This window comes from Hyperolius riggenbachi, chromosome 4, assembly GCF_040937935.1.
Source record: "Hyperolius riggenbachi isolate aHypRig1 chromosome 4, aHypRig1.pri, whole genome shotgun sequence".
NCBI lineage: Eukaryota > Metazoa > Chordata > Amphibia > Anura > Hyperoliidae > Hyperolius > Hyperolius riggenbachi.
The window spans coordinates 312,596,424-312,621,612 of NC_090649.1; the positions used below are offsets into that span (position 1 = coordinate 312,596,424).

The 25,189-nt window shown below is 45.1% G+C and overlaps 1 long non-coding RNA gene across 1 annotated transcript in view; it reads left to right on the top strand.

Annotated features, from left to right (window-relative positions):
* LOC137570784 (uncharacterized) overlaps positions 1-25,189 on the top strand; it is a 96,521-nt gene that overhangs the window by 44,677 nt on the left and 26,655 nt on the right. The window lies entirely within an intron of this gene.

Consider the following 25,189-nt stretch of genomic DNA (forward strand, 5'->3'; position numbering starts at 1 on the left):
TTTTCTGGGGCCGTTTCATAGATGACATCTTCATCTTGTGGGACGGCCCCAGGCATTTGTTTGCCGATTTCGTTGAACAGTTAAATTCTAACGAGATCGGGATGTTTTTCACTCACGAGATACATAAGGATAGCATTAATTTTTTGGATGTACAGATTCGGAAAAACGACAAGGGGGGTCTAGACACTAAGATTTTCCGTAAACCTACGGCAACCAACTCACTCCTGGAATGGCGAAGTTTTCACCCTGAACCTCTAAAAAGGGGTATCCCTAAAGGCCAGTTCCTGCGGGCCCGCAGGAACTGTACGAATGAATCTGACTTTAAAGAGGAGTGCCTGACCCTAGAGAAACGTTTTGTTGATCGGGGGTACCCCAGAGAAGTGATTAGGGAGGCATATGAAAAGGCACAGGCTGTCGAACGTAAGGATCTCCTCATCCCGAAAAATAGGGACTTCTCTAAAGAGAGTGCAAATGTGAGATTGGTTAGTACTTTTTGCAATCAATCAAGTAATATTAAACGAATCCTGGCAAGACATTGGTCCATCTTGAAATTGGACACACAATTAAAAGATTATTTGCCAAGAGCACCCCTAATCACCTACAGAAGAGGGAAAAACTTGAGGGACAATTTGACACATTCTTTTCTTCCCACGGTTAATAGTGAAACTACGGGGATAAGAAAGACCTGGTTAAACTCTAACCCCCCTAAGGGGATGTACAAATGCGGGAGATGTAAGGCCTGCCCTAATGTTCTCAACTGCAAGAGCTTTGTGGCCCCCAAGGATGGTCGTACTTTTGATCTGTGGGACTTTTTTAACTGTAACAGTGAGGGAGTGGTGTACGCAATCCAATGTCCGTGCCCCTTAATCTATGTGGGTGAGACCACAAGAGTTGTCAAAGAGAGAATACTTGAACATCTAGGAGATGTCAATCACAAACGCAACACCACGGTTGCCAGACATTGCCATGAAAAACATGCCGGTAACCCGTCTTGTCTGAAATTCTGGGTCATACAAAAATGGAAGATGGGACCCCGAGGGGGTAACTTAGACCAGAAACTGAGACAACTTGAGGCCCATTGGATATATAGGTTGGGCACGTTAAGCCCCAAGGGCCTTAATGAGGGGTTCACGTTCTCCCCCTTTCTGTAATACTGGGACCTAATTCCCTGCGATACTCACCTTGTCGTAAAGATGTATATTGGTCCCCCTTTCGGGTGACAAATCACGTGCTTAGACTTTAGCATTTCTATCCTCTATGTAAACATTTACCTCCATCTAAATGTTCATCCCCTAGCCCTTTTTATTAGGTGTTTAATGCCTCCTTTCCTATGTACAGTTATGTGATAAGAGGTTTATTATTAACCACCTTGCCCTCTGTGTTTCCTTCCCCTAATATGGTGGTTGGCAATTTACAGAGGTCTGGGTCACCGTAGGTTTATCCAATAAGCTGCATGAGATTTATGTTTTTATCTCCCCTCATTATGTGAGTGCACGCATTTAGCCTGCATCGATTTAGATGACCATCTTGCATTGCTAGTTTCTTCAGCGCATTATTCCCGTATATCCGTGGCCATATACACGCGTTGCCATGGCTACCGGTATCCAGCCCAGTACAGAAGGCGTACATTTGTTGTGCTTCCGCCTTCATGGCTGTGGTTACCGCGGCAACGCGTCCTGACGTACTTACGCATGTGACCACGCTCTCAAGGCGTACATGCGTCTCAGGGTAAGAAAGGACGGAGGTTAGCAGCAGCCTATTGGCTGCGGCACGATGACGCCGGCCTCAGCACGTCCCGCTTAACCACGCCCCCAGCTATTTAGCTGGACCAATCGGAGGGCCCAAAATACGGTTTTTAAAATTTATATATGTAGCAACAGTCTGCTACCCTGTTTTGTCGCATGAGTGCGATCTTTTCATGCTGAAGGTTAGATAGGGGGAAAAACATAAGTTTAAGGTGTTGCAGAATTACAGGGAAACTTTGTATTATTCTCTATGGCCAATTTGCGGATTGGATACCACAACTGATTGACTATATGTTGGACCTATCAGGTGAGGGGATTTCCCCTCCCTGAGAGGAGGAGCAGGCTTCCGCCCTACCCAGAAGCCTTTGGGCTCCCCCACACACTATATAAGGGCAGTTAGGATGGATGTAGTTTAGCAGGCTGTTTTTTTACGGCCATCTTTCTGTCAGTTTGTTATACTAATTATGTGATATGTATTTAATGTAACTTGTTTGTAGCACTATGGCACTCTAGCACTGAGCACTTTTTTCTCCTGACGAAATTTCCAATTTAGGAAATGAAACATGTCGAGTTTTGTGTAGAGTAATAGGTTTAGATTGGGAAAAGGGGAGGATGGTTATTTTTTAGCCACTGATACTTATCCCCCCTTCCCATGTATCACTATATATGTGTATAGCAAAATAGGTCTTATTTTAGAATACATTATTAAAAGCTAAGTTTTAATATTTGTCCTCTCTGGAAAAGGTTATTTGTGAATTATTAAAGAATCAGGTGTGTTTTTGGTATTTGAAATTTTGGGCGACCTGACGCCTCTAACCTTGAGTGGAGAGGTAAATTGAACGAACAACTACATTTGTAGAATGGCAGGGTTTCTAGATAGTATCCCTGACGTATCGGACCTACTGGCAGAGGCTAAAGAAGTGTTCTCATGTGAGGATATACCTATCTCGCAACCCAATGCTGCTCAACCTTCCCCTTCTGAGATAGATGATGCCTTTAAAACTATCTTTAATCTGTATAAAGAACATAACCGTAGTTGGTGGGAGATATCCAGTTTTAGTAAATATATTAAGGATCAGATTACCTTTCGGGGCCTTCGTAACTTATTAGTCCCTCACACACATACTGATGATAATGAGTTCATGAAAGGTTGGAATGCTCTTAAGACAAAACAAACTTTAGAACTTATGACGTATCTGAGAGATTATGAGGTTAACCACTTGAGGACCTAGGGCTTTCTACCCCTTAAGGACCGGCCACTTTTTTTCCATTCAGACCACTACAGCTTTCACGGTTTATTGCTCGCTCATACAACCTACCACCTAAATGAATTTTGGCTCCTTTTCTTGTCACTAATAAAGCTTTCTTTTGATGCTATTTGATTGCTCCTGCGATTTTTACTTTTTATTATATTCATCAAAAAAGACATGAATTTTGGCAAAAAAATGATTTTTTTAACTTTCTGTGCTGACATTTTTCAAATAAAGTAAAATTTCTGTATACATGCAGCGCGAAAAATGTGGACAAACATGTTTTTGATAAAAAAAAACCCATTCAGTGTATATTTATTGGTTTGGGTAAAAGTTATAGCGTTTACAAACTATGGTGCCAAAAGTGAATTTTCCCATTTTCAAGCATCTCTGACTTTTCTGACCCCCTGTCATGTTTCATGAGGGGCTAGAATTCCAGGATAGTATAAATACCCCCCAAATGACCCCATTTTGGAAAGAAGACATCCCAAAGTATTCACTGAGAGGCATAGTGAGTTCATAGAAGATATTATTTTTTGTCACAAGTAAGCGGAAAATGACACTTTGTGAGAAAAAAAAAAAAAAAAAAAGTTTCTATTTCTTCTAACTTGCGACAAAAAAAAATGAAATCTGCCACGGACTCACCATGCCCCTCTCTGAATACCTTGAAGGGTCTACTTTCCAAAATGGGATCATTTGTGGGGTGTGTTTACTGTCCTGACATTTTGGGGGGTGCTAAATTGTAAGCACCCCTGTAAAGCCTAAAGGTGCTCATTGGACTTTGGACCCCTTAGCGCAGTTAGGCTGCAAAAAAGTGCCACACATGTGGTATTGCCGTACTCAGGAGAAGTAGTATAATGTGTTTTGGGGTGTATTTTTACACATACCCATGCTGGGTGGGAGAAATATCTCTGTAAATGACAATTTGTTAATTTTTTTTACACACAATTGTCCATTTACAGAGAAATTTCTCCCACTCAGCATGGGTATGTGTAAAAATACACCACAAAACACATTATACTACTTCTCCTGAGTACGGCGATACCACATGTGTGGCACTTTTTTGCACCCTAACTGCGCTAAAGGGCCCAAAGTCCAATGAGTACCTTTAGGATTTCACAGGTCATTTTGAGAAATTTCGTTTCAAGACTACTCCTCACGGTTTAGGGCCCCTAAAATGCCAGGGCAGTATAGGAACCCCACAAATGACCCCATTTTAGAAAGAAGACACCCCAAGGTATTCCGTTAGTAGTATGGCGAGTTCATAGAAGATTTTATTTTTTGTCACAAGTTAGCGGAAAATGACACTTTGTGAAAAAACACAATTAAAATCAATTTCCGCTAACTTTTGACAAAAAATAAAATCTTCTATGAACTCACCATACTCCTAACGGAATACCTTGGGGTGTCTTCTTTCTAAAATGGGGTCATTTGTGGGGTTCCTATACTGCCCTGGCATTTTAGGGGCCCTAAACCGTGAGGAGTAGTCTTGAAACGAAATTTCTCAAAATGACCTGTGAAATCCTAAAGGTACTCATTGGACTTTGGGCCCTTTAGCGCAGTTAGGGTGCAAAAAAGTGCCACACATGTGGTATCGCCATACTCGGGAGAAGTAGTACAATGTGTTTTGGGGTGTATTTTTACACATACCCATGCTGGGTGGGAGAAATACCTCTGTAAATGGACAATTGTGTGTAAAAAAATCAAAAGATTGTCATTTACAGAGGTATTTCTCCCACCCAGCATGGGTATGTGTAAAAATACACCCCAAAACACATTGTACTACTTCTCCCGAGTACGGCGATACCACATGTGTGGCACTTTTTTGCACCCTAACTGCACTAAGGGGCCCAAAGTCCAATGAGTACCTTTAGGATTTCACAGGTCATTTTTGTTTCAAGACTACTCCTCACGGTTTAGGGCCCCTAAAATGCCAGGGCAGTATAGGAACCCCACTAATGACCCCATTTTAGAAAGAAGACACCCCAAGGTATTCCGTTAGGAGTATGGTGAGTTCATAGAAGTTTTTATTTTTTTGTCACAAGTTAGCGGAAATTGATTTTAATAGTTTTTTTTCACAAAGTGTCATTTTCCGCTAACTTGTGACAAAAAATAAAATCTTCTATGAACTCACCATACTCCGTACGGAATACCTTTGGGTGTCTTCTTTCTAGAATGGGGTCATTTGTGGGGTTCCTATACTGCCCTGGCATTTTAGGGGCCCTAAACCGTGAGGAGTAGTCTTGAAACCAAATGTCGCAAAATGACCTGTGAAATCCTAAAGGTACTCATTGGACTTTGGGCCCCTTAGCGTACTTAGGGTGTAAAAAAGTGCCACACATGTGGTACCGCTGTACTCAGGAGAAGTAGTATAATGCGTTTTGGGGTGTATTTTTACACATACCCATGCTAAGTGGGAGAAATATCTCTGTAAATGACAATTGTTTGATTTTTTTACACACAATTGTCCATTTACATAGAAATTTCTCCCACCCAGCATGGGTATGTGTAAAAATACACCCCAAAACACATTATACTACTTTTCCTGAGTACGGCGGTACCACATGTGTGACACTTTTTTGCAGCCTAGGTGCGCTAAGGGGCCCAACGTCCTATTCACAGGTCATTTTGAAGCATTTGTTTTCTAGACTACTCCTCGCGGTTTAGGGCCCCTAAAATGCCAGGGCAGTATAGGAACCCCACAAGTGACCCCATTTTAGAAAGAAGACACCCCAAGGTATTCCGTTAGGTGTATGGCGAGTTCATAGAAGATTTTATTTTTTGTCACAAGTTAGTGAAAAATGACACTTTGTGAAAAAAAACCAATAAAAATTAATTTCCGCTAACTTTTGACAAAAAATTAAATCTTCTATGAACTCGTCATACACCTAACATAATACCTTGGGGTGTCTTTTTTTTCTAAAATGGGGTCACTTGTGGGGTTCCTATACCGCCCTGGCATTTTACAGGCCCAAAACCGTGAGTAGTCTGGAAACCAAATGTCTCAAAATGACTGTTCAGGGGTATAAGCATCTGCAAATTTTGATGACAGGTGGTCTATGAGGGGGCGAATTTTGTGGAACCGGTCATAAGCAGGGTGGCCTTTTAGATGACAGGTTGTATTGGGCCTGATCTGATGGATAGGAGTGCTAGGGGGGTGACAGGAGGTGATTGATGGGTGTCTCAGGGGGTGGTTAGAGGGGAAAATAGATGCAATCCATGCACTGGGGAGGTGATCGGAAGGGGATCTGAGGGTTTGGCCGAGTGATCAGGAGCCCACACGGGGCAAATTGGGGCCTGATCTGATGGGTAGGTGTGCTAGGGGGTGACAGGAGGTGATTGATGGGTGTCTCAAGGTGTGATTAGAGGGGGGAATGGATGCAAGCAATGCACTGGCGAGGTGATCAGGGCTGGGGTCTGAGGGCATTCTGAGGGTGTGGGCGGGTGATTGAGTGCCCTAGGGGCAGATAGGGGTCTAATCTGATAGGTAGCAGTGACAGGGGGTGATTGATGGGTAATTAGTGGGTGTTTAGGGTAGAGAATAGATGGAAACACTGCGCTTGGGTGGTGATCTGATGTCGGATCTGCGGGCGATCTATTGGTGTGGGTGGGTGATCAGTTTGCCCGCAAGGGGCAGGTTAGGGGCTGATTGATGGGTGGCAGTGACAGCGGGTGATTGATGGGTGGCAGTGACAGGGGGTGATTGATGGGTGGCAGTGACAGGGGGTGATTGATGGGTGATTGATAGGTGATTGACAGGTAATCAGTGGGTTATTACAGGGGAGAACAGATGTAAATATTGCACTGGCGAATTGATAAGGGGGGGTCTGAGGGCAATCTGAGCGTGTAGGCGGGCGATTGGGTGCCCGCAAGGGGCAGATTAGGGTCTGATCTGATAGGTAACAGTGACAGGTGGTGATAGGGAGTGATTGATGGGTGATTGATGGGTAATTAGTGGGTGTTTAGAGGAGAGAATAGATGGAAACACTGCGCTTGGGTGGTGATCTGATGTCGGATCTGCGGGCGATCTATTGGTGTGGGTGGGTGATCAGATTGCCCGCAAGGGGCAGGTTAGGGGCTGATTGTTGGGTGGCAGTGACAGGGGGTGATTGATGGGTGATAGGTGATTGGCAGGTGATTGACAGGTGATCAGTGGGTTATTACAGGGAAGGACAGATGTAATTAATGCACTGGCGAATTGATAAGGGGGGGGGGGGGGGTCTGAGGGCAATCTGAGCGTGTGGGCGGGTGATTGGGTGCCCGCAAGGGGCAGATTAGGGTCTGATCTGATAGGTAACAGTGACAGGTGGTGATAGGGGGTGATTGATGGGTAATTAGTGGGTGTTTAGAGAAGATAACAGATGTAAACGATACATTTGGGAGGTAATCTGACGGCGGGTTTGCGGGCGATCTAATGGTGTGGGTGGGTCATCAGATTGCCCGCAAGGGGCAGGTTAGGGGCTGATTGATGGGTGGCAGTGACAGGGGGTGATTGATGGGTGATAGGTGATTGGCAGGTGATTGACAGGTGATCAGTGGGTTATTACAGGGAAGAACAGATGTAATTAATGCACTGGTGAATTGATAAGGGGGGGTCAGAGGGCAATCTGAGCGTGTGGGCGGGTGATTGGGTGCCCGCAAGGGGCAGATTAGGGTCTGATCTGATAGGTAAAAGTGACAAGTGGTGATAGGGGGTGATTGATGGGTGATTGATGGGTAATTAGTGGGTGTTTAGAGGAGAGAATAGATGTAAACAATGGATTTGGGAGGTGATCTGATGTCGGATCTGTGGGCGATCTATTGGTGTGGGGGGGTGATCAGATTGCCCGCAAGGGGCAGGTTAGGGGCTGATTGATGGGTGGCAGTGACAGGGGGTGATTGACGGGTGATTGATGGGTGATTGACGGGTGATTGACAGGTGATTGACAGGTGATTGACAGGTGATCAGGGGGATAGATGCATACAGTAAACAGGGGGGTGGTGGTCTGGGGGGGGGGTCTGGGGAGAATCTGAGGGGTGGGGGGTGATCAGGAGGGGGCAGGGAGCAGGGGGGGGGGGATAAAAAAAAATAGCGTTGACAGATAGTGACAGGGAGTGATTGATGGGTGATTAGGGGGGTGATTGGGTGCAAACAGGGGTCTGGGGGGTGGGCAGGGGGGGGGTCTGATGGGTGCTGTGGGCAATCTGGGGCAGGGGGGGGAGAAATCAGTGTGCTTGGGTGCAGACTAGGGTGGCTGCAGCCTGCCCTGGTGGTCCCTCGGACACTGGGACCACCAGGGCAGGAGGCAGCCTGTATAATACACTTTGTAAACATTACAAAGTGTATTATACACTTTGTATGCGGCGATCGCGGGGTTAACATCCCGCCGGCGCTTCCGTATAGCCGGCGGGATGTTGCGGCGAGCGAGCGGTGACAGGCGCCGGCGGAGGATCGCGTCACGGATGACGCGATCGCTCCGCCCATGCCCTTAAATGGACCGCCGCCTCTGTGGGTGAGCCGGTCCTTAAGGGCTCCACTTCCCGGCCGCCGCTGTGCGTTAGGCGGTCGGGAAGTGGTTAAATGTTTTGAGAAAGGGGGTCCTGGATAAAACTGACTTTGATTGTATGCTTAATAAGTCTCCCACAGTAGCCACCTTTTACGCCCTCCCAAAAATCCATAAAAATATATCTAATCCACCTGGTCGTCCTATTGTGTCGGGTAACAACTGCCTCACTGAACAGATCAGTAAATACGTAGATTCCTTTATGAGACCTTTTGTAGAAAGCCTCCCAGCATATCTACGTGATACGATGGACCTCTTGAACAAATTACATGATGTGCATATTGGGGATCATGTTTGGTTGGCCAGTCTAGATGTAGAGGCCCTATATAATAACATCGATCATGAGTTGGGCCTGGATGCCACCGGTTATTACCTACAATCTAGAAGCGTCCATCTGGCGGAGCATTCAGCTTTTATCCTGGAGCTTTTGTCATTTATATTGAACCACAACTATTTTCTGTTTCAGAATAAATATTACCTGCAGAAGAGAGGCTGTGCAATGGGGACGGCTTGCGCCCCCTCATATGCAAACCTCTTCTTGGGGTGGTGGGAGGACACTATCGTCTTTGGAGAGGACCTGGCAGTATACACTTCTCATGTGATTTTCTGGGGCCGTTTCATAGATGACATCTTCATCTTGTGGGACGGCCCCAGGCATTTGTTTGCCGATTTCGTTGAACAGTTAAATTCTAACGAGATCGGGATGTTTTTCACTCACGAGATACATAAGGATAGCATTAATTTTTTGGATGTACAGATTCGGAAAAACGACAAGGGGGGTCTAGACACTAAGATTTTCCGTAAACCTACGGCAACCAACTCACTCCTGGAATGGCGAAGTTTTCACCCTGAACCTCTAAAAAGGGGTATCCCTAAAGGCCAGTTCCTGCGGGCCCGCAGGAACTGTACGAATGAATCTGACTTTAAAGAGGAGTGCCTGACCCTAGAGAAACGTTTTGTTGATCGGGGGTACCCCAGAGAAGTGATTAGGGAGGCATATGAAAAGGCACAGGCTGTCGAACGTAAGGATCTCCTCATCCCGAAAAATAGGGACTTCTCTAAAGAGAGTGCAAATGTGAGATTGGTTAGTACTTTTTGCAATCAATCAAGTAATATTAAACGAATCCTGGCAAGACATTGGTCCATCTTGAAATTGGACACACAATTAAAAGATTATTTGCCAAGAGCACCCCTAATCACCTACAGAAGAGGGAAAAACTTGAGGGACAATTTGACACATTCTTTTCTTCCCACGGTTAATAGTGAAACTACGGGGATAAGAAAGACCTGGTTAAACTCTAACCCCCCTAAGGGGATGTACAAATGCGGGAGATGTAAGGCCTGCCCTAATGTTCTCAACTGCAAGAGCTTTGTGGCCCCCAAGGATGGTCGTACTTTTGATCTGTGGGACTTTTTTAACTGTAACAGTGAGGGAGTGGTGTACGCAATCCAATGTCCGTGCCCCTTAATCTATGTGGGTGAGACCACAAGAGTTGTCAAAGAGAGAATACTTGAACATCTAGGAGATGTCAATCACAAACGCAACACCACGGTTGCCAGACATTGCCATGAAAACGTAAAAGGGAAAGAGGCGCCCTGATATAATAAAAGCATCTAAAATCAGCTTAAAATCGAAAAGTGATATGAGGTAGCTTACCTCAATGACGAAACCTCTGTAGTTAATACAAGGGATTTTTATTAGCACAGGCAACGCGTTTCGCGGGTCTCAGCCCGCTTCATCAGGCCAGTAAAAGTGCCAAATAGAAAAGATCATCTAGCATAGGGAGCCTCCCTATGCTAGATGATCTTTTCTATTTGGCACTTTTACTGGCCTGATGAAGCGGGCTGAGACCCGCGAAACGCGTTGCCTGTGCTAATAAAAATCCCTTGTATTAACTACAGAGGTTTCGTCATTGAGGTAAGCTACCTCATATCACTTTTCGATTTTAAGCTGATTTTAGATGCTTTTATTATATCAGGGCGCCTCTTTCCCTTTTACGTGCTAAGTATACCCCCGAACACATCCTGTCCGAGGGGAGGTGGCAGACCACCAGTGGAGTCCCCACAGTGGACTCTGTCCCCTTTTTTCCACTAAGAGAGCGACCATCCTTCCGGTTCTGGCTAGGACCACCCCGAGTGGAGTCGGGTTTATTGTCTCCACCTGCTTCCTGTGGTTGGTTGCCCCAAGCAACCTCCCTTTGTGAGTAGTGCTTCTAATTTATTTTCTTTTATTGTGGTCATTGACATATTGCACTACTGGGCTCCCGTTTTTTGTCTCCTGTGACTTTTCCTACAGGGTGTTCATCCACCCCTACTACAAAATTGATTGCCATGAAAAACATGGCGGTAACCCGTCTTGTCTGAAATTCTGGGTCATACAAAAATGGAAGATGGGACCCCGAGGGGGTAACTTAGACCAGAAACTGAGACAACTTGAGGCCCATTGGATATATAGGTTGGGCACGTTAAGCCCCAAGGGCCTTAATGAGGGGTTCACGTTCTCCCCCTTTCTGTAATACTGGGACCTAATTCCCTGCGATACTCACCTTGTCGTAAAGATGTATATTGGTCCCCCTTTCGGGTGACAAATCACGTGCTTAGACTTTAGCATTTCTATCCTCTATGTAAACATTTACCTCCATCTAAATGTTCATCCCCTAGCCCTTTTTATTAGGTGTTTAATGCCTCCTTTCCTATGTACAGTTATGTGATAAGAGGTTTATTATTAACCACCTTGCCCTCTGTGTTTCCTTCCCCTAATATGGTGGTTGGCAATTTACAGAGGTCTGGGTCACCGTAGGTTTATCCAATAAGCTGCATCAGATTTATGTTTTTATCTCCCCTCATTATGTGAGTGCACGCATTTAGCCTGCATCGATTTAGATGACCATCTTGCATTGCTAGTTTCTTCAGCGCATTATTCCCGTATATCCGTGGCCATATACACGCGTTGCCATGGCTACCGGTATCCAGCCCAGTACAGAAGGCGTACATTTGTTGTGCTTCCGCCTTCATGGCTGTGGTTACCGCGGCAACGCGTCCTGACGTACTTACGCATGTGACCACGCTCTCAAGGCGTACATGCGTCTCAGGGTAAGAAAGGACGGAGGTTAGCAGCAGCCTATTGGCTGCGGCACGATGACGCCGGCCTCAGCACGTCCCGCTTAACCACGCCCCCAGCTATTTAGCTGGACCAATCGGAGGGCCCAAAATACGGTTTTTAAAATTTATATATGTAGCAACAGTCTGCTACCCTGTTTTGTCGCATGAGTGCGTTCTTTTCATGCTGAAGGTTAGATAGGGGGAAAAACATAAGTTTAAGGTGTTGCAGAATTACAGGGAAACTTTGTATTATTCTCTATGGCCAATTTGCGGATTGGATACCACAACTGATTGACTATATGTTGGACCTATCAGGTGAGGGGATTTCCCCTCCCTGAGAGGAGGAGCAGGCTTCCGCCCTACCCAGAAGCCTTTGGGCTCCCCCACACACTATATAAGGGCAGTTAGGATGGATGTAGTTTAGCAGGCTGTTTTTTTACGGCCATCTTTCTGTCAGTTTGTTATACTAATTATGTGATATGTATTTAATGTAACTTGTTTGTAGCACTATGGCACTCTAGCACTGAGCACTTTTTTCTCCTGACGAAATTTCCAATTTAGGAAATGAAACATGTCGAGTTTTGTGTAGAGTAATAGGTTTAGATTGGGAAAAGGGGAGGATGGTTATTTTTTAGCCACTGATACTTATCCCCCCTTCCCATGTATCACTATATATGTGTATAGCAAAATAGGTCTTATTTTAGAATACATTATTAAAAGCTAAGTTTTAATATTTGTCCTCTCTGGAAAAGGTTATTTGTGAATTATTAAAGAATCAGGTGTGTTTTTGGTATTTGAAATTTTGGGCGACCTGACGCCTCTAACCTTGAGTGGAGAGGTAAATTGAACGAACAACTACATTTGTAGAATGGCAGGGTTTCTAGATAGTATCCCTGACGTATCGGACCTACTGGCAGAGGCTAAAGAAGTGTTCTCATGTGAGGATATACCTATCTCGCAACCCAATGCTGCTCAACCTTCCCCTTCTGAGATTGATGATGCCTTTAAAACTATCTTTAATCTGTATAAAGAACATAACCGTAGTTGGTGGGAGATATCCAGTTTTAGTAAATATATTAAGGATCAGATTACCTTTCGGGGCCTTCGTAACTTATTAGTCCCTCACACACATACTGATGATAATGAGTTCATGAAAGGGTGGAATGCTCTTAAGACAAAACAAACTTTAGAACTTATGACGTATCTGAGAGATTATGAGGTTAAATGTTTGGAGAAAATTAATGTGAAATTGGCAGCCGAACACCAAAAGGTTACCAGTTTTAAAGAACATCCTGATTATAAGAAACTGGAAGAAAAGTTACAGAAAAAGGTATCGAACCATAAAGAAACTATTAAAAATAAAAAACATAAAAAGTTTGTAAGGGATTGTCGGGACTTTAAGAAAGGGAAGGTTTATACTTGGAAAACCCCAGTAAGGGATCCCTCTGTACCTATACCCACTCCATCGGGGGGTGAAACAACTACTGAGACTGAAACCGAATCTGAGTCAGAGAAGGGTACAAAATCAGGGGAGCAACCCGTAAAGCCCAAAAAACCACGGGGCAGGGGCAGACCAAAGGGTCGCAATCCCCCCTCACCAGAAACCCCCCGTCAACTCAGAAACAGGGACAAGTGGGGTTACAAACCTCGCCAATGGAGGCGGAGGGAGGAGGAATGGTAATCTCTGACATGACTGATACAATGCAAATTATTAATCTTACAGACTATACGCTTAACCAACATGAGATCTCTGTCCTCTCCAGGGGTTTAACCTTTGTTCCCACCCCTGACTTTGATTTGTTTGATACCGTCAAAGACGTCAACTTATTTGCTAGGAAACTAGCAGTTTATAAGTATATGAACTCCCCCACAATGCAGGCAAAAAGGCTAGAGGAAATGGATGCAAATGCCTTAGACACTCTTAATGACCTTCTAGAGGAGAATAGGACCGGTGACATACAATTAGGAGCACCTAAGAGCAACTTGATAAGCAAAAGCAAGTTCTGTCCCAGTATTAGTGGTTACCCCACTATTCAAACATTTGTAGATACTGTGGTAAAGGATCTAGAGGATCTGGCAAAATCAAGACATCATACTGCATGTAATCTTAGTATGAATGAACAACTGGCCCTGAAACAATTGATGGCTAATGATAATATGGTAATTAAGAAATCTGATAAGGGGGGCAATATTGTTTTACAGTCTCGGGATGCATATGCTAATATGTGTAATGTGATCCTCTCAGATGAGAGACAATATAAGAAGTTAGAAGGGAACCCCACACAGACCTTCTACAAGAGACTGGAAATCTTGTTGAAAGAGGCTTTGAGAAAGGGAGTCCTGGATAAAACTGACTTTGATTGTATGCTTAATAAGTCTCCCACAGTAGCCACCTTTTACGCCCTCCCAAAAATCCATAAAAATATATCTAATCCACCTGGTCGTCCTATTGTGTCGGGTAACAACTGCCTCACTGAACAGATCAGTAAATACGTAGATTCCTTTATGAGACCTTTTGTAGAAAGCCTCCCAGCATATCTACGTGATACGATGGACCTCTTGAACAAATTACATGATGTGCATATTGGGGATCATGTTTGGTTGGCCAGTCTAGATGTAGAGGCCCTATATAATAACATCGATCATAAGTTGGGCCTGGATGCCACCGGTTATTACCTACAATCTAGAAGCGTCCATCTGGCGGAGCATTCAGCTTTTATCCTGGAGCTTTTGTCATTTATATTGAACCACAACTATTTTCTGTTTCAGAATAAATATTACCTGCAGAAGAGAGGCTGTGCAATGGGGACGGCTTGCGCCCCCTCATATGCAAACCTCTTCTTGGGGTGGTGGGAGGACACTATCGTCTTTGGAGAGGACCTGGCAGTATACACTTCTCATGTGATTTTCTGGGGCCGTTTCATAGATGACATCTTCATCTTGTGGGACGGCCCCAGGCATTTGTTTGCCGATTTCGTTGAACAGTTAAATTCTAACGAGATCGGGATGTTTTTCACTCACGAGATACATAAGGATAGCATTAATTTTTTGGATGTACAGATTCGGAAAAACGACAAGGGGGGTCTAGACACTAAGATTTTCCGTAAACCTACGGCAACCAACTCACTCCTGGAATGGCGAAGTTTTCACCCTGAACCTCTAAAAAGGGGTATCCCTAAAGGCCAGTTCCTGCGGGCCCGCAGGAACTGTACGAATGAATCTGACTTTAAAGAGGAGTGCCTGACCCTAGAGAAACGTTTTGTTGATCGGGGGTACCCCAGAGAAGTGATTAGGGAGGCATATGAAAAGGCACAGGCTGTCGAACGTAAGGATCTCCTCATCCCGAAAAATAGGGACTTCTCTAAAGAGAGTGCAAATGTGAGATTGGTTAGTACTTTTTGCAATCAATCAAGTAATATTAAACGAATCCTGGCAAGACATTGGTCCATCTTGAAATTGGACACACAATTAAAAGATTATTTGCCAAGAGCACCCCTAATCACCTACAGAAGAGGGAAAAACTTGGGGGACAATTTGACACATTCTTTTCTTCCCACGGTTAATAGTGAAAATACGGGGATAAGAAAGACCTGGTTAAACTCTAACCCCCCTAAGGGGATGTACAAATCCGGGAGATGTAAGGCCTGCCCTAATGTTCTCAACTGCAAGAGCTTTGTGGCCCCCAAGGATGGTCGTACTTTTGATCTGTGGGACTTTTTTAACTGTAACAGTGAGGGAGTGGTGTACGCAATCCAATGTCCGTGCCCCTTAATCTATGTGGGTGAGACCACAAGAGTTGTCAAAGAGAGAATACTTGAACATCTAGGAGATGTCAATCACAAACGCAACACCACGGTTGCCAGACATTGCCATGAAAAACATGGCGGTAACCCGTCTTGTCTGAAATTCTGGGTCATACAAAAATGGAAGATGGGACCCCGAGGGGGTAACTAAGACCAGAAACTGAGACAACTTGAGGCCCATTGGATATATAGGTTGGGCACGTTAAGCCCCAAGGGCCTTAATGAGGGGTTCACGTTCTCCCCCTTTCTGTAATACTAGGACCTAATTCCCTGCGATACTCACCTTGTCGTAAAGATGTATATTGGTCCCCCTTTCGGGTGACAAATCACGTGCTTAGACTTTAGCATTTCTATCCTCTATGTAAACATTTACCTCCATCTAAATGTTCATCCCCTAGCCCTTTTTATTAGGTGTTTAATGCCTCCTTTCCTATGTACAGTTATGTGATAAGAGGTTTATTATTAACCACCTTGCCCTCTGTGTTTCCTTCCCCTAATATGGTGGTTGGCAATTTACAGAGGTCTGGGTCACCGTAGGTTTATCCAATAAGCTGCATCAGATTTATGTTTTTATCTCCCCTCATTATGTGAGTGCACGCATTTAGCCTGCATCGATTTAGATGACCATCTTGCATTGCTAGTTTCTTCAGCGCATTATTCCCGTATATCCGTGGCCATATACACGCGTTGCCATGGCTACCGGTATCCAGCCCAGTACAGAAGGCGTACATTTGTTGTGCTTCCGCCTTCATGGCTGTGGTTACCGAGGCAACGCGTCCTGACGTACTTACGCATGTGACCACGCTCTCAAGGCGTACATGCGTCTCAGGGTAAGAAAGGACGGAGGTTAGCAGCAGCCTATTGGCTGCGGCACGATGACGCCGGCCTCAGCACGTCCCGCTTAACCACGCCCCCAGCTATTTAGCTGGACCAATCGGAGGGCCCGAAATACGGTTTTTAAAATTTATATATGTAGCAACAGTCTGCTACCCTGTTTTGTCGCATGAGTGCGATCTTTTCATGCTGAAGGTTAGATAGGGGGAAAAACATAAGTTTAAGGTGTTGCAGAATTACAGGGAAACTTTGTATTATTCTCTATGGCCAATTTGCGGATTGGATACCACAACTGATTGACTATATGTTGGACCTATCAGGTGAGGGGATTTCCCCTCCCTGAGAGGAGGAGCAGGCTTCCGCCCTACCCAGAAGCCTTTGGGCTCCCCCACACACTATATAAGGGCAGTTAGGATGGATGTAGTTTAGCAGGCTGTTTTTTTACGGCCATCTTTCTGTCAGTTTGTTATACTAATTATGTGATATGTATTTAATGTAACTTGTTTGTAGCACTATGGCACTCTAGCACTGAGCACTTTTTTCTCCTGACGAAATTTCCAATTTAGGAAATGAAACATGTCGAGTTTTGTGTAGAGTAATAGGTTTAGATTGGGAAAAGGGGAGGATGGTTATTTTTTAGCCACTGATACTTATCCCCCCTTCCCATGTATCACTATATATGTGTATAGCAAAATAGGTCTTATTTTAGAATACATTATTAAAAGCTAAGTTTTAATATTTGTCCTCTCTGGAAAACAATATGCAGGAACTAAGTCCGAAGAAGCTTATTAGCCAAAAGCTTACTTTTACTTTACCGTTAAGTTAGCCAATAAATGGTATCATCCTGATTCAAAATGTCTTGCTTTTGGTGAATTAAGGACAGCCTTTCCTCTTTACCTCTTTAAAATAAACAGGAGGAAAATCCATAATTGCAACATTTGTTATATGTGTATTTTATTTTTCTTCTCAATTTGATTGTAAGGTTGAATCAGGCAAATCAGAAGTAAAGTTCTCTTTTCTCAAGTCAGAGGCTGATTAGTGGCTGTGAAAACTTTCCCCACTTTATAAAACGTATCTCAGTATATTTTCAAAGTAAGGAAAAATCTGCTTGTCAGGCCTTGTCAATGTGTCACCATGGACTCAGCACTGAAAAAGAGCAAAACATTCTCCAGTCTTGTATTTTTACTCAGTATCAACGATAACATGCTAGAATAATTTCCCTTTTGTATATGTTTTAAAGTTAAAGATTATTTAAATCCCTGTCTGGTAAATAAAACAAATTTTTACACATCAGTTCAAATCAAAGTATATTTGGTGAATTTCCTAATGCGACAGACACGTATATAGAGAGAAGAAAGAATATACATTATTTTTTTCCCAGCTGCAAGAGAGAAAAGTAAAAAGTCCTTCTTACCCATCAGCAGAAATCATTACTTATCATTACCATCAAGAATCATATGAAGCGTTGCAGGCTAATTGACATTGGTATGACAGGATTTACTGAACCTAAAATGAACAATCATTAGGCAAGTGTAAGTCACATTTTTAAGCTTTTATAGAGTTTTATTTTTTATTTATGTAATAATAGTTTTGGCTCAACCTTGTGACAGGTCATAAGATCCATAGGAAGCGTGCCCTGAATCTATCTAGGATTAATGTGAAGTGTCTGCCATGCATAACGAACAGAGCAAAAATAATTAAGGCACCAGTAAATGTAGGATGTTAAAGTTACCTTAATAAAAAGAACTAGTAACGCTATTTGAAATATGTATGTGAATGTTCTGTAATCTGAATAATATGTAAAGTGAAATTTGAATTTGCTGTGAAGTCTTTTATTGTTATATACTGTCAACCATTTGAAGGTGGTCATAGATATTATGTAATAGGCAGTAAAAATTGATTCTGACATTTTTATTTGATTGCTGGGAAGATTTTTGGCTACAAATCCGAAAGTAGATGGACAGTGGCAATGACAGTCACAGGAGCGAGTCATTTCCTTTTCATCTATGGATTATTACATATGTGTGTGGATATTCTAATGTCATTTGATAATTACAAGACTGGGAAAATGGTTATCTTCCTTTGTAGCAGTTTTAGGGTCTAGAGCAGGGGTCTTAAACTCAATTCACCTGGGGGCCGCAGTAGGCAAAGTCAGGATGAGGCTGGGCCGCATAAGGGATTTCACAAAAAAAGTCAATCAGCAGCTCCCGCCCCTGAACCCCAACCACCCCCCCCCCCCCCCGTCCCTTGATTTTTATTTCAAGATCAAATTCACACTGAAGCGAACTATTTTGCCTATTTTACCTTATAGTTCGCTTCATTGCACCCATTACAAGTAATCCGCCGATTCCCCGCTGCAAAGTGAGGGCTGCAGAGCCCCCAAATCGCCCGGGGGGCAATCCGCCGTCATTTCTTGGAAGGGGCAGAGCTTTCAGCTTCAGCTCTGCCCCTACTGATGTCAATCGCGGCGCATCGCCGCCGATCCCCGCCCCTCTCTGTGAAGGAAGAGTGAGAGGGGCGGGCAGAGGAGGAGATGCGCCGCGATTGACATCAGGAGGGGCAAAGCTGAAGCTGAAAGCTTCCAGGAAATGCTGGCGGATTGCCCCCTGGGCGATTTGGGGGCTCTGTAGCCCTCGTTTAGTGGCGGGGATGCTGCGGATTACTTGGGAGCACTGAAGTGAACTATAAGGAAGCTTTTGCCGGCGCGGGCCACAAAATATTGTACTGAGGGCCGCAAATGGCCCGTGGGCCGCGAGTTTGAGACCCCTGGTCTAGAGTCTTGGGTTCAAATTCCACTATGGACAGTTTAGCAGACCAGTTTTTTATCTGGAAAGGTTCTCCTGTAATTAATAATAACAAGAATCACTGGGAGGGTGTAACGATCGGTGTCAGCACACAGAGAGAATCTGATTATTGGTGATCTGCAGTATCACCAAGAATACAGATATATACCTGATTATTGATGATCTGCAGAATCACCGATAATCCAAGTATAACTAACCTCTGGACACCTATATAGTGTGAGTGGTTGGAGCAACAGTAATGACTTTGAGTAAGACCACCCGAGGAGCAGGTGGTCTTTGGCAGTATGGGCGATACTGCCTTCTGAGAAGTGCAAAAACCTTCCAGCAGCCTGAGACCTCCAAAGGGGTGGAGTCCCAGGCTGAAAGTAGGAAGGACCTGTGATTGAGTGACACCTGAAGGTGGATGTCACTAGCAGGTCTGGAGACTATCTCTTAAGGAGAGAGATAGCTCTCAAGGTCCGGCAAGCCAGGTTGGCAACACACGGACAGACAAGGTTCAGAGACAGAAGGCTGATTCGATATCCAAAGGCAGGCAGGGTTGGCGAAAGAAAATCAGATATGCGTAGGTACCGAATCAGAAAGCAGAGGGATAGTCAGAAAAGCAGTAGGTCATAACAGATATCAAACAATGCCTAGTCTTGGGTGTGAGGTCCGTGGTCTCTACACCCTGGAACTAGTCTGGAGTATAACAGAATGATAACACAAAGTCCCTAATCTTGGGTGTGAGGTCTGTGGTCTCTACACCCTGGAACTAGTCTGGAGTATAACAGAATGATAACACAAAGTCCCTAATCTTGGGTGTGAGGTCCGTGGTCTCGACACCCTGGAACTAGTCTGAAGTATAACAGAATGATAACACAAAGTCCCTAATCTTGGGTGTGAGGTCTGTGGTCTCGACACCCTGGAACTATCTAGGAATCTAGGGCCTAGTTTGGGTGACAGTTGCTTTAGAGCCAAATGTCGTGTGGCCACCCAGACCAAATCCCCTGGAAAAAATTCCCATTCTATGGAACGTCTCCTGTCAGCCTGTTTCTTCTGGTTCTGAAAAGCCCTCCCCAAATTTCCTTTAACCATTCTCCAAATTTGCTTTAAAGACTTCTGCCAATTCTCCAGGGCTGGAAACGGAGTAGAAGCCATTGGCAATGGGGCAAACTTAGGTGACCTTCCCGTCACCACCTGAAATGGGGAAAATCCTGAAGAGGAACTTTTCAGATTGTTTTGTGCAAATTGTGCAAACGGCAAAAATTTTACCCAGTCGGTTTGTGCATCTGCAACATAACATCTCAGAAACTGTTCCAGGGACTGATTGACTCTTTCGGTCTGGCCATTGGTCTGTGGGTGGTAGCCTGATGGTAGCCTGATGAAAAAGAAAGATCCATGTCTAACTGATGGCAGAATGCCCTCCAAAACTTAGATACAAATTGGACTCTTCGATCTGACACTATATTTTCCGGAATGCCATGCAGCCGGAAAATGTGCTGGATGAAGAGATCAGCCAATTCCTGGGCCGAGGGGAGTCCTTTCAGGGGGACAAAATGAGCCATCTTACTGAATCGATCGACTACCACCTAAATGACCGTCATGCCCTCAGACCTGGGGAGTTCGCCCACAAAATCCATGGACCAATGGGTCCAAGGTTCACTCGGAACTGGCAAAGGCTGCAATGTTCCAACAGATGCCTGACGAGAGGGTTTGCTCCTAGCACACACTGCACACTCTCTTACATACTCCTTACAGTCTGTTGCCAATGACGGCCACCAAGCACATCTAGCAATTAGATCCTGAGTTCTGGTGGCCCCCGGATGCCCAGCATTCTTGTGGGAATGAAACAGCTGCAACAGTTGTAGGCGAAAAGGCAATGGTACAAACATGACCCCCTCAGGCTTTCCCTCTGGAACATCCTGTTGAAATGGACTCAGAGTGACAGTCCAGTCTTTCCAGGTCTCAGTGGCTGCCAGGACCACCTTCTGAGGTATAATGGTCTCAGGGTCTGAGGGCTGTGCTGTCTCGGGCTCAAAACACCTGGATAAGGCATCAGCCTTGATGTTCTTACTACCAGGGGTATACGTGATTACAAATCTAAATCTTGAGAAAAATAACGACCACCGGGCCTGTCGGGGGCTAAGTCTCTTAGCGCCCTCAATGTACTCCAAATTTTTGTGGTCAGTGTAAACTGTAATGGTGTGTTCTGCCCCTTCTAGCCAATGTCGCCATTCCTCAAAGGCCAACTTGATGGCTAGAAGTTCCCGATTGCCTATATCGTAGTTTTTCTCTGAAAACCTACGGGAAAAATAGGCACAAGGATGCAGTTTTAACTGTAAACCAGAACACTGAGACAGCACAGCCCCTACCCCTACCTCTGAGGCATCTACCTCCACGATAAAGGGAAAGGTGATGTCTACATGTCTCAATATGGGTGCAGAACAGAACAATTTCTTCAGAGTGGAGAAAGCAGCATGGGCCTCTTGGGACCAGTGGTGAGTATCTGCCCCTTTCTTAATGAGACTGGTGAGAGGTAAGATCACCGTAGAGTACCCTTTTATGAACCTCCTGTAGTAGTTGGCGAACACCAGGAATCTCTGGAGAGCTTTCAGTCCTACAGGCTGAGGCCATTCCAAGACAGCTGAAACCTTTCCAGGTTCCATAGAGAGGCCAGAGGTCGAGATTATGTACCCCAGAAAGGCGACAGAGGTTACTTCGAAAGTGCATTTTTCCAATTTGGCATAAAGCATATTCTGTCTCAACTTCCGTAACACAAACCCAACATGTTTTCTGTGTTCTGAGAGGTTGGATGAGAAAATCAGTATATCGTCTAAGTACACCAAGACGAATTTGCCCAACATCTCTCTGAACACCTCGTCAATCAGCTCTTGGAAGACGGCCGGAGCGTTACACAACCCGAAGGGCATCACTAGGTACTCGTAATGCCCGTCGGGTGTGTTAAAGGCCGTCTTCCATTCATCACCGTCCCTGATACGCACAAGGTTGTATGCACCCCTCAAATCCAGCTTTGAGAAAATCTTAGCATTGGTGACCTGGGTAAACAAATCGTCAATTAAAGGCAAAGGGTAACGATTTTTTACTGTAATCTTATTTAAGCCCCAATAATCAATGCATGGACGGAGGCCTCCATCCTTCTTTTTCACAAAAAAGAATCCTGCCCCTGCTGGTGACCGAGAGGGACGAATAAAGCCTTTAGCTAAGTTTTCTCGGATGTATTCTTGCATAGCTAATTTCTCTGGCCCAGATAAATTATCGAGATGACCTCTAGGGGGCATACAACCAGACCTGAGATCAATGGGACAATCAAAAGGACGGTGAGGAGGAAGTTTATCTGCTGACTTGGGACTAAACACGTCCGCAAATTCTGCATACTGGCTTGGCAAACCTTCCACCTGAATCTTGGTGTTACCTAAGGTTATCTTCGCTAAACAATGATGATGACAATGGGTAGACCAGCTCGTTAGCTGACCTGAAGCCCAATTGATCTGAGGAGAGTGAAGTTGTAACCATGGCATACCAAGAATGATCATGGAAGTCGTCATCCGCAAGACCAGAAACTGTAGATTCTCTTTATGTAACACCCCCACCGTAACCCTTAACTCTGGGGTCTGAGACAGAGGGTATTTACTCTGCAGAGGAGAGTCGTCCACTGCAGGGACCAGAATCCGTTGATTCAAAGGGGAAATAGGAATCCCCAATTTCTTAGCAAATTCGTAATCCATAAAATTGGCTGCTGAGCCAGAGTCGATGAAGGCCTCAGTGGCCTCTGTTTGATCTTCCCAAGATATAGTACAAGGGAGGAGCAAACGTTTATCGTCTAGAGGTAAAGATTGCGCGTCTAGGGTATTACCTCCAACTACACCTAGGCGGCAGCATTTCCCGACTTCTTGGGACAATTCTGCACTCTGTGACCCTCCTCTGCACAGTATAGACAGAGCTGTTCTGTTTTTCTGCGATTCTGCTCCACCTGGGGCAATTTTGACCGACCAATCTGCATTTGTTCTGGTGGAGGTGAAATGGGTGGAGGAGAGGCGTAGGAAACATATCTCACATTGTTCCTACTCCGAGTCTGTTTTTGGTAACGTAGGCGACGATCAAGCCTGACTGCCAATGAAATGGCCTCATCAACAGACTTCAGCTCAGGATGACCCAGCATTAGGTCAGATACCGCATCTGACAACCCTGACAAGAAACAGTCCAGAAGTGTGAATGACCCCCATCTAGCCGAAACTGCCCATTTTCTGAACTCAGCTGCGTAAACTTCAACCGGATTTCTGCCCTGCCGCATAGTCTTGAGCTTCCGCTCAGCGGTAGAGGCAATGTCCGGATCATCATAAATTATAGCCATAGCTTTAAAAAATTCCTCAACCGAGCTTACCATGAGGGAGTGAGCGTGTGGAGCTCTGGTCTCTCGCCTCAGTGAAGCTCCGAAGTCCGCAGATGTGAGAGGACGGTGACGAAGTTTTTTTTCTCCCCTTGAGCCTGCCTCACTCCTGTGAATCCCCGGCAGAGACGGAAAAGCAATCCGTGGAGGTAGCGGCGGTCTCGGGGATTGGAGGGGAAGTGGAGGTAGGAGATCACCATAGTGGCGTGACGTCACATCCGCCCGGAACCTCCTCTGGTCTGGCTTGGCGTGGGGAAGGAGAGGGGACGCCGAGAGCAGCGCACGGACATAACGGCATACCGGCATATATCCCCGCTAGTCCGGGCAAGGAAGTATACCTGGCAGGAGAGCGCGGGAGCGCTGGGAACGGCACACAGTATATGGTGACCCCGGCAGTCAGTTATATTAACCCGGACAGAAGCAAGGCATACCTTAGGAAAGGGGTGGCTCCGGGAAAGGTGCAGGAGGACCCCCTCCGATTGAACCTGGAAGAGGGAGCAGGTGAACCCTAAAGGCAAGGTATCCGGAACCAGTGGCCTGTAAAGAAAGAGACTACAGGAATACCGCTAGAAGAGCCTGAGAGCGGCACTGGAAATAGTGACTGAGAGCCAGTAGTCTAAAAGAAAGATGGTGAAGGATAAGGAAAGAGAAAAGGAGAAAAGAAGAACCCAGCTAAAGGGACGATAACCCCAGTCCAGAAAACGGTTAGCAAATATTTTGCAGCAGCTGACAAGATACAGATGGAAGCGGTAGAGAATACTCTTTCGATATCAAGGGCTAGCTCCCCGGGCTCGGGATCAGAGCAGGGGGGTAGCCTAGAAGAAATATGGAGGTGTCTGAGAGCCCTGCCTACAAGATCGGACTTAGAGGTTCAGACGGAAAAAATCACGGATCTTATGCGAACTTAAATCCTGGAGATTAAAGATGGATTAATAAGTATGGAAGCGAAGATGGAAAAAATGGAAGAACAAGTGGTGAAACTGCAGGCGGAGGTAAATGCATTAAAGAAGACAGGTGAGAAACAAAAAAGTATTAATACTTCCCTTAAATATGATATGGACGATGTCCAAAATCGGGAGAGACGTAACAACTTGAGAGTAAAGGGGGTCCCCGAGACGGTGAAGGGGGAAGACATTATTACCTGCCTGCAAACTATCTTTAATGGGGTAACGGGCCGGCCAGAGGATGCTACAATTAAATTTGATCGTGTACATCGGGCATTGAGGGCCGCTTCAAGGGATAAGGACTCACCACGGGATATAATCTGTAGATTCCATAATTTCAAGGATAAGGAAAACATCTCCGCAGCATTGAGGCAGAAAGGGCCACAGAAATGGAAAGAGTTTACTATAACGGTTTACCAGGATCTTTCCTTCTACACGCTGATGCAGCGCAGGGCCCTTAGACCATTGCTAGCAGTTCTACAGGAAAAAAGAATACCCTATAAGTGGGGATTCCCATTTGCTTTAATTACTATGCTGGAGCGTAGAACATTGACACTGAGATTCCCGGAAGAATTGCCAGACATTTGCAAGGAACTATCTATCCCAGAGATGAATATACCAGAGTGGAATCCGGAGAGGGGGGGATGGGAAGGTCCGCAAGGGAGAAATAGAGTTGGATTTAAGAAATGAGGGGAGAGTGGGGTGTTGAGCTGGGGGGGGGGAGGGGGGGGAGAGAGCCTCGTATTGTATAATGTTGGATGCTTGCTTATTTACTTG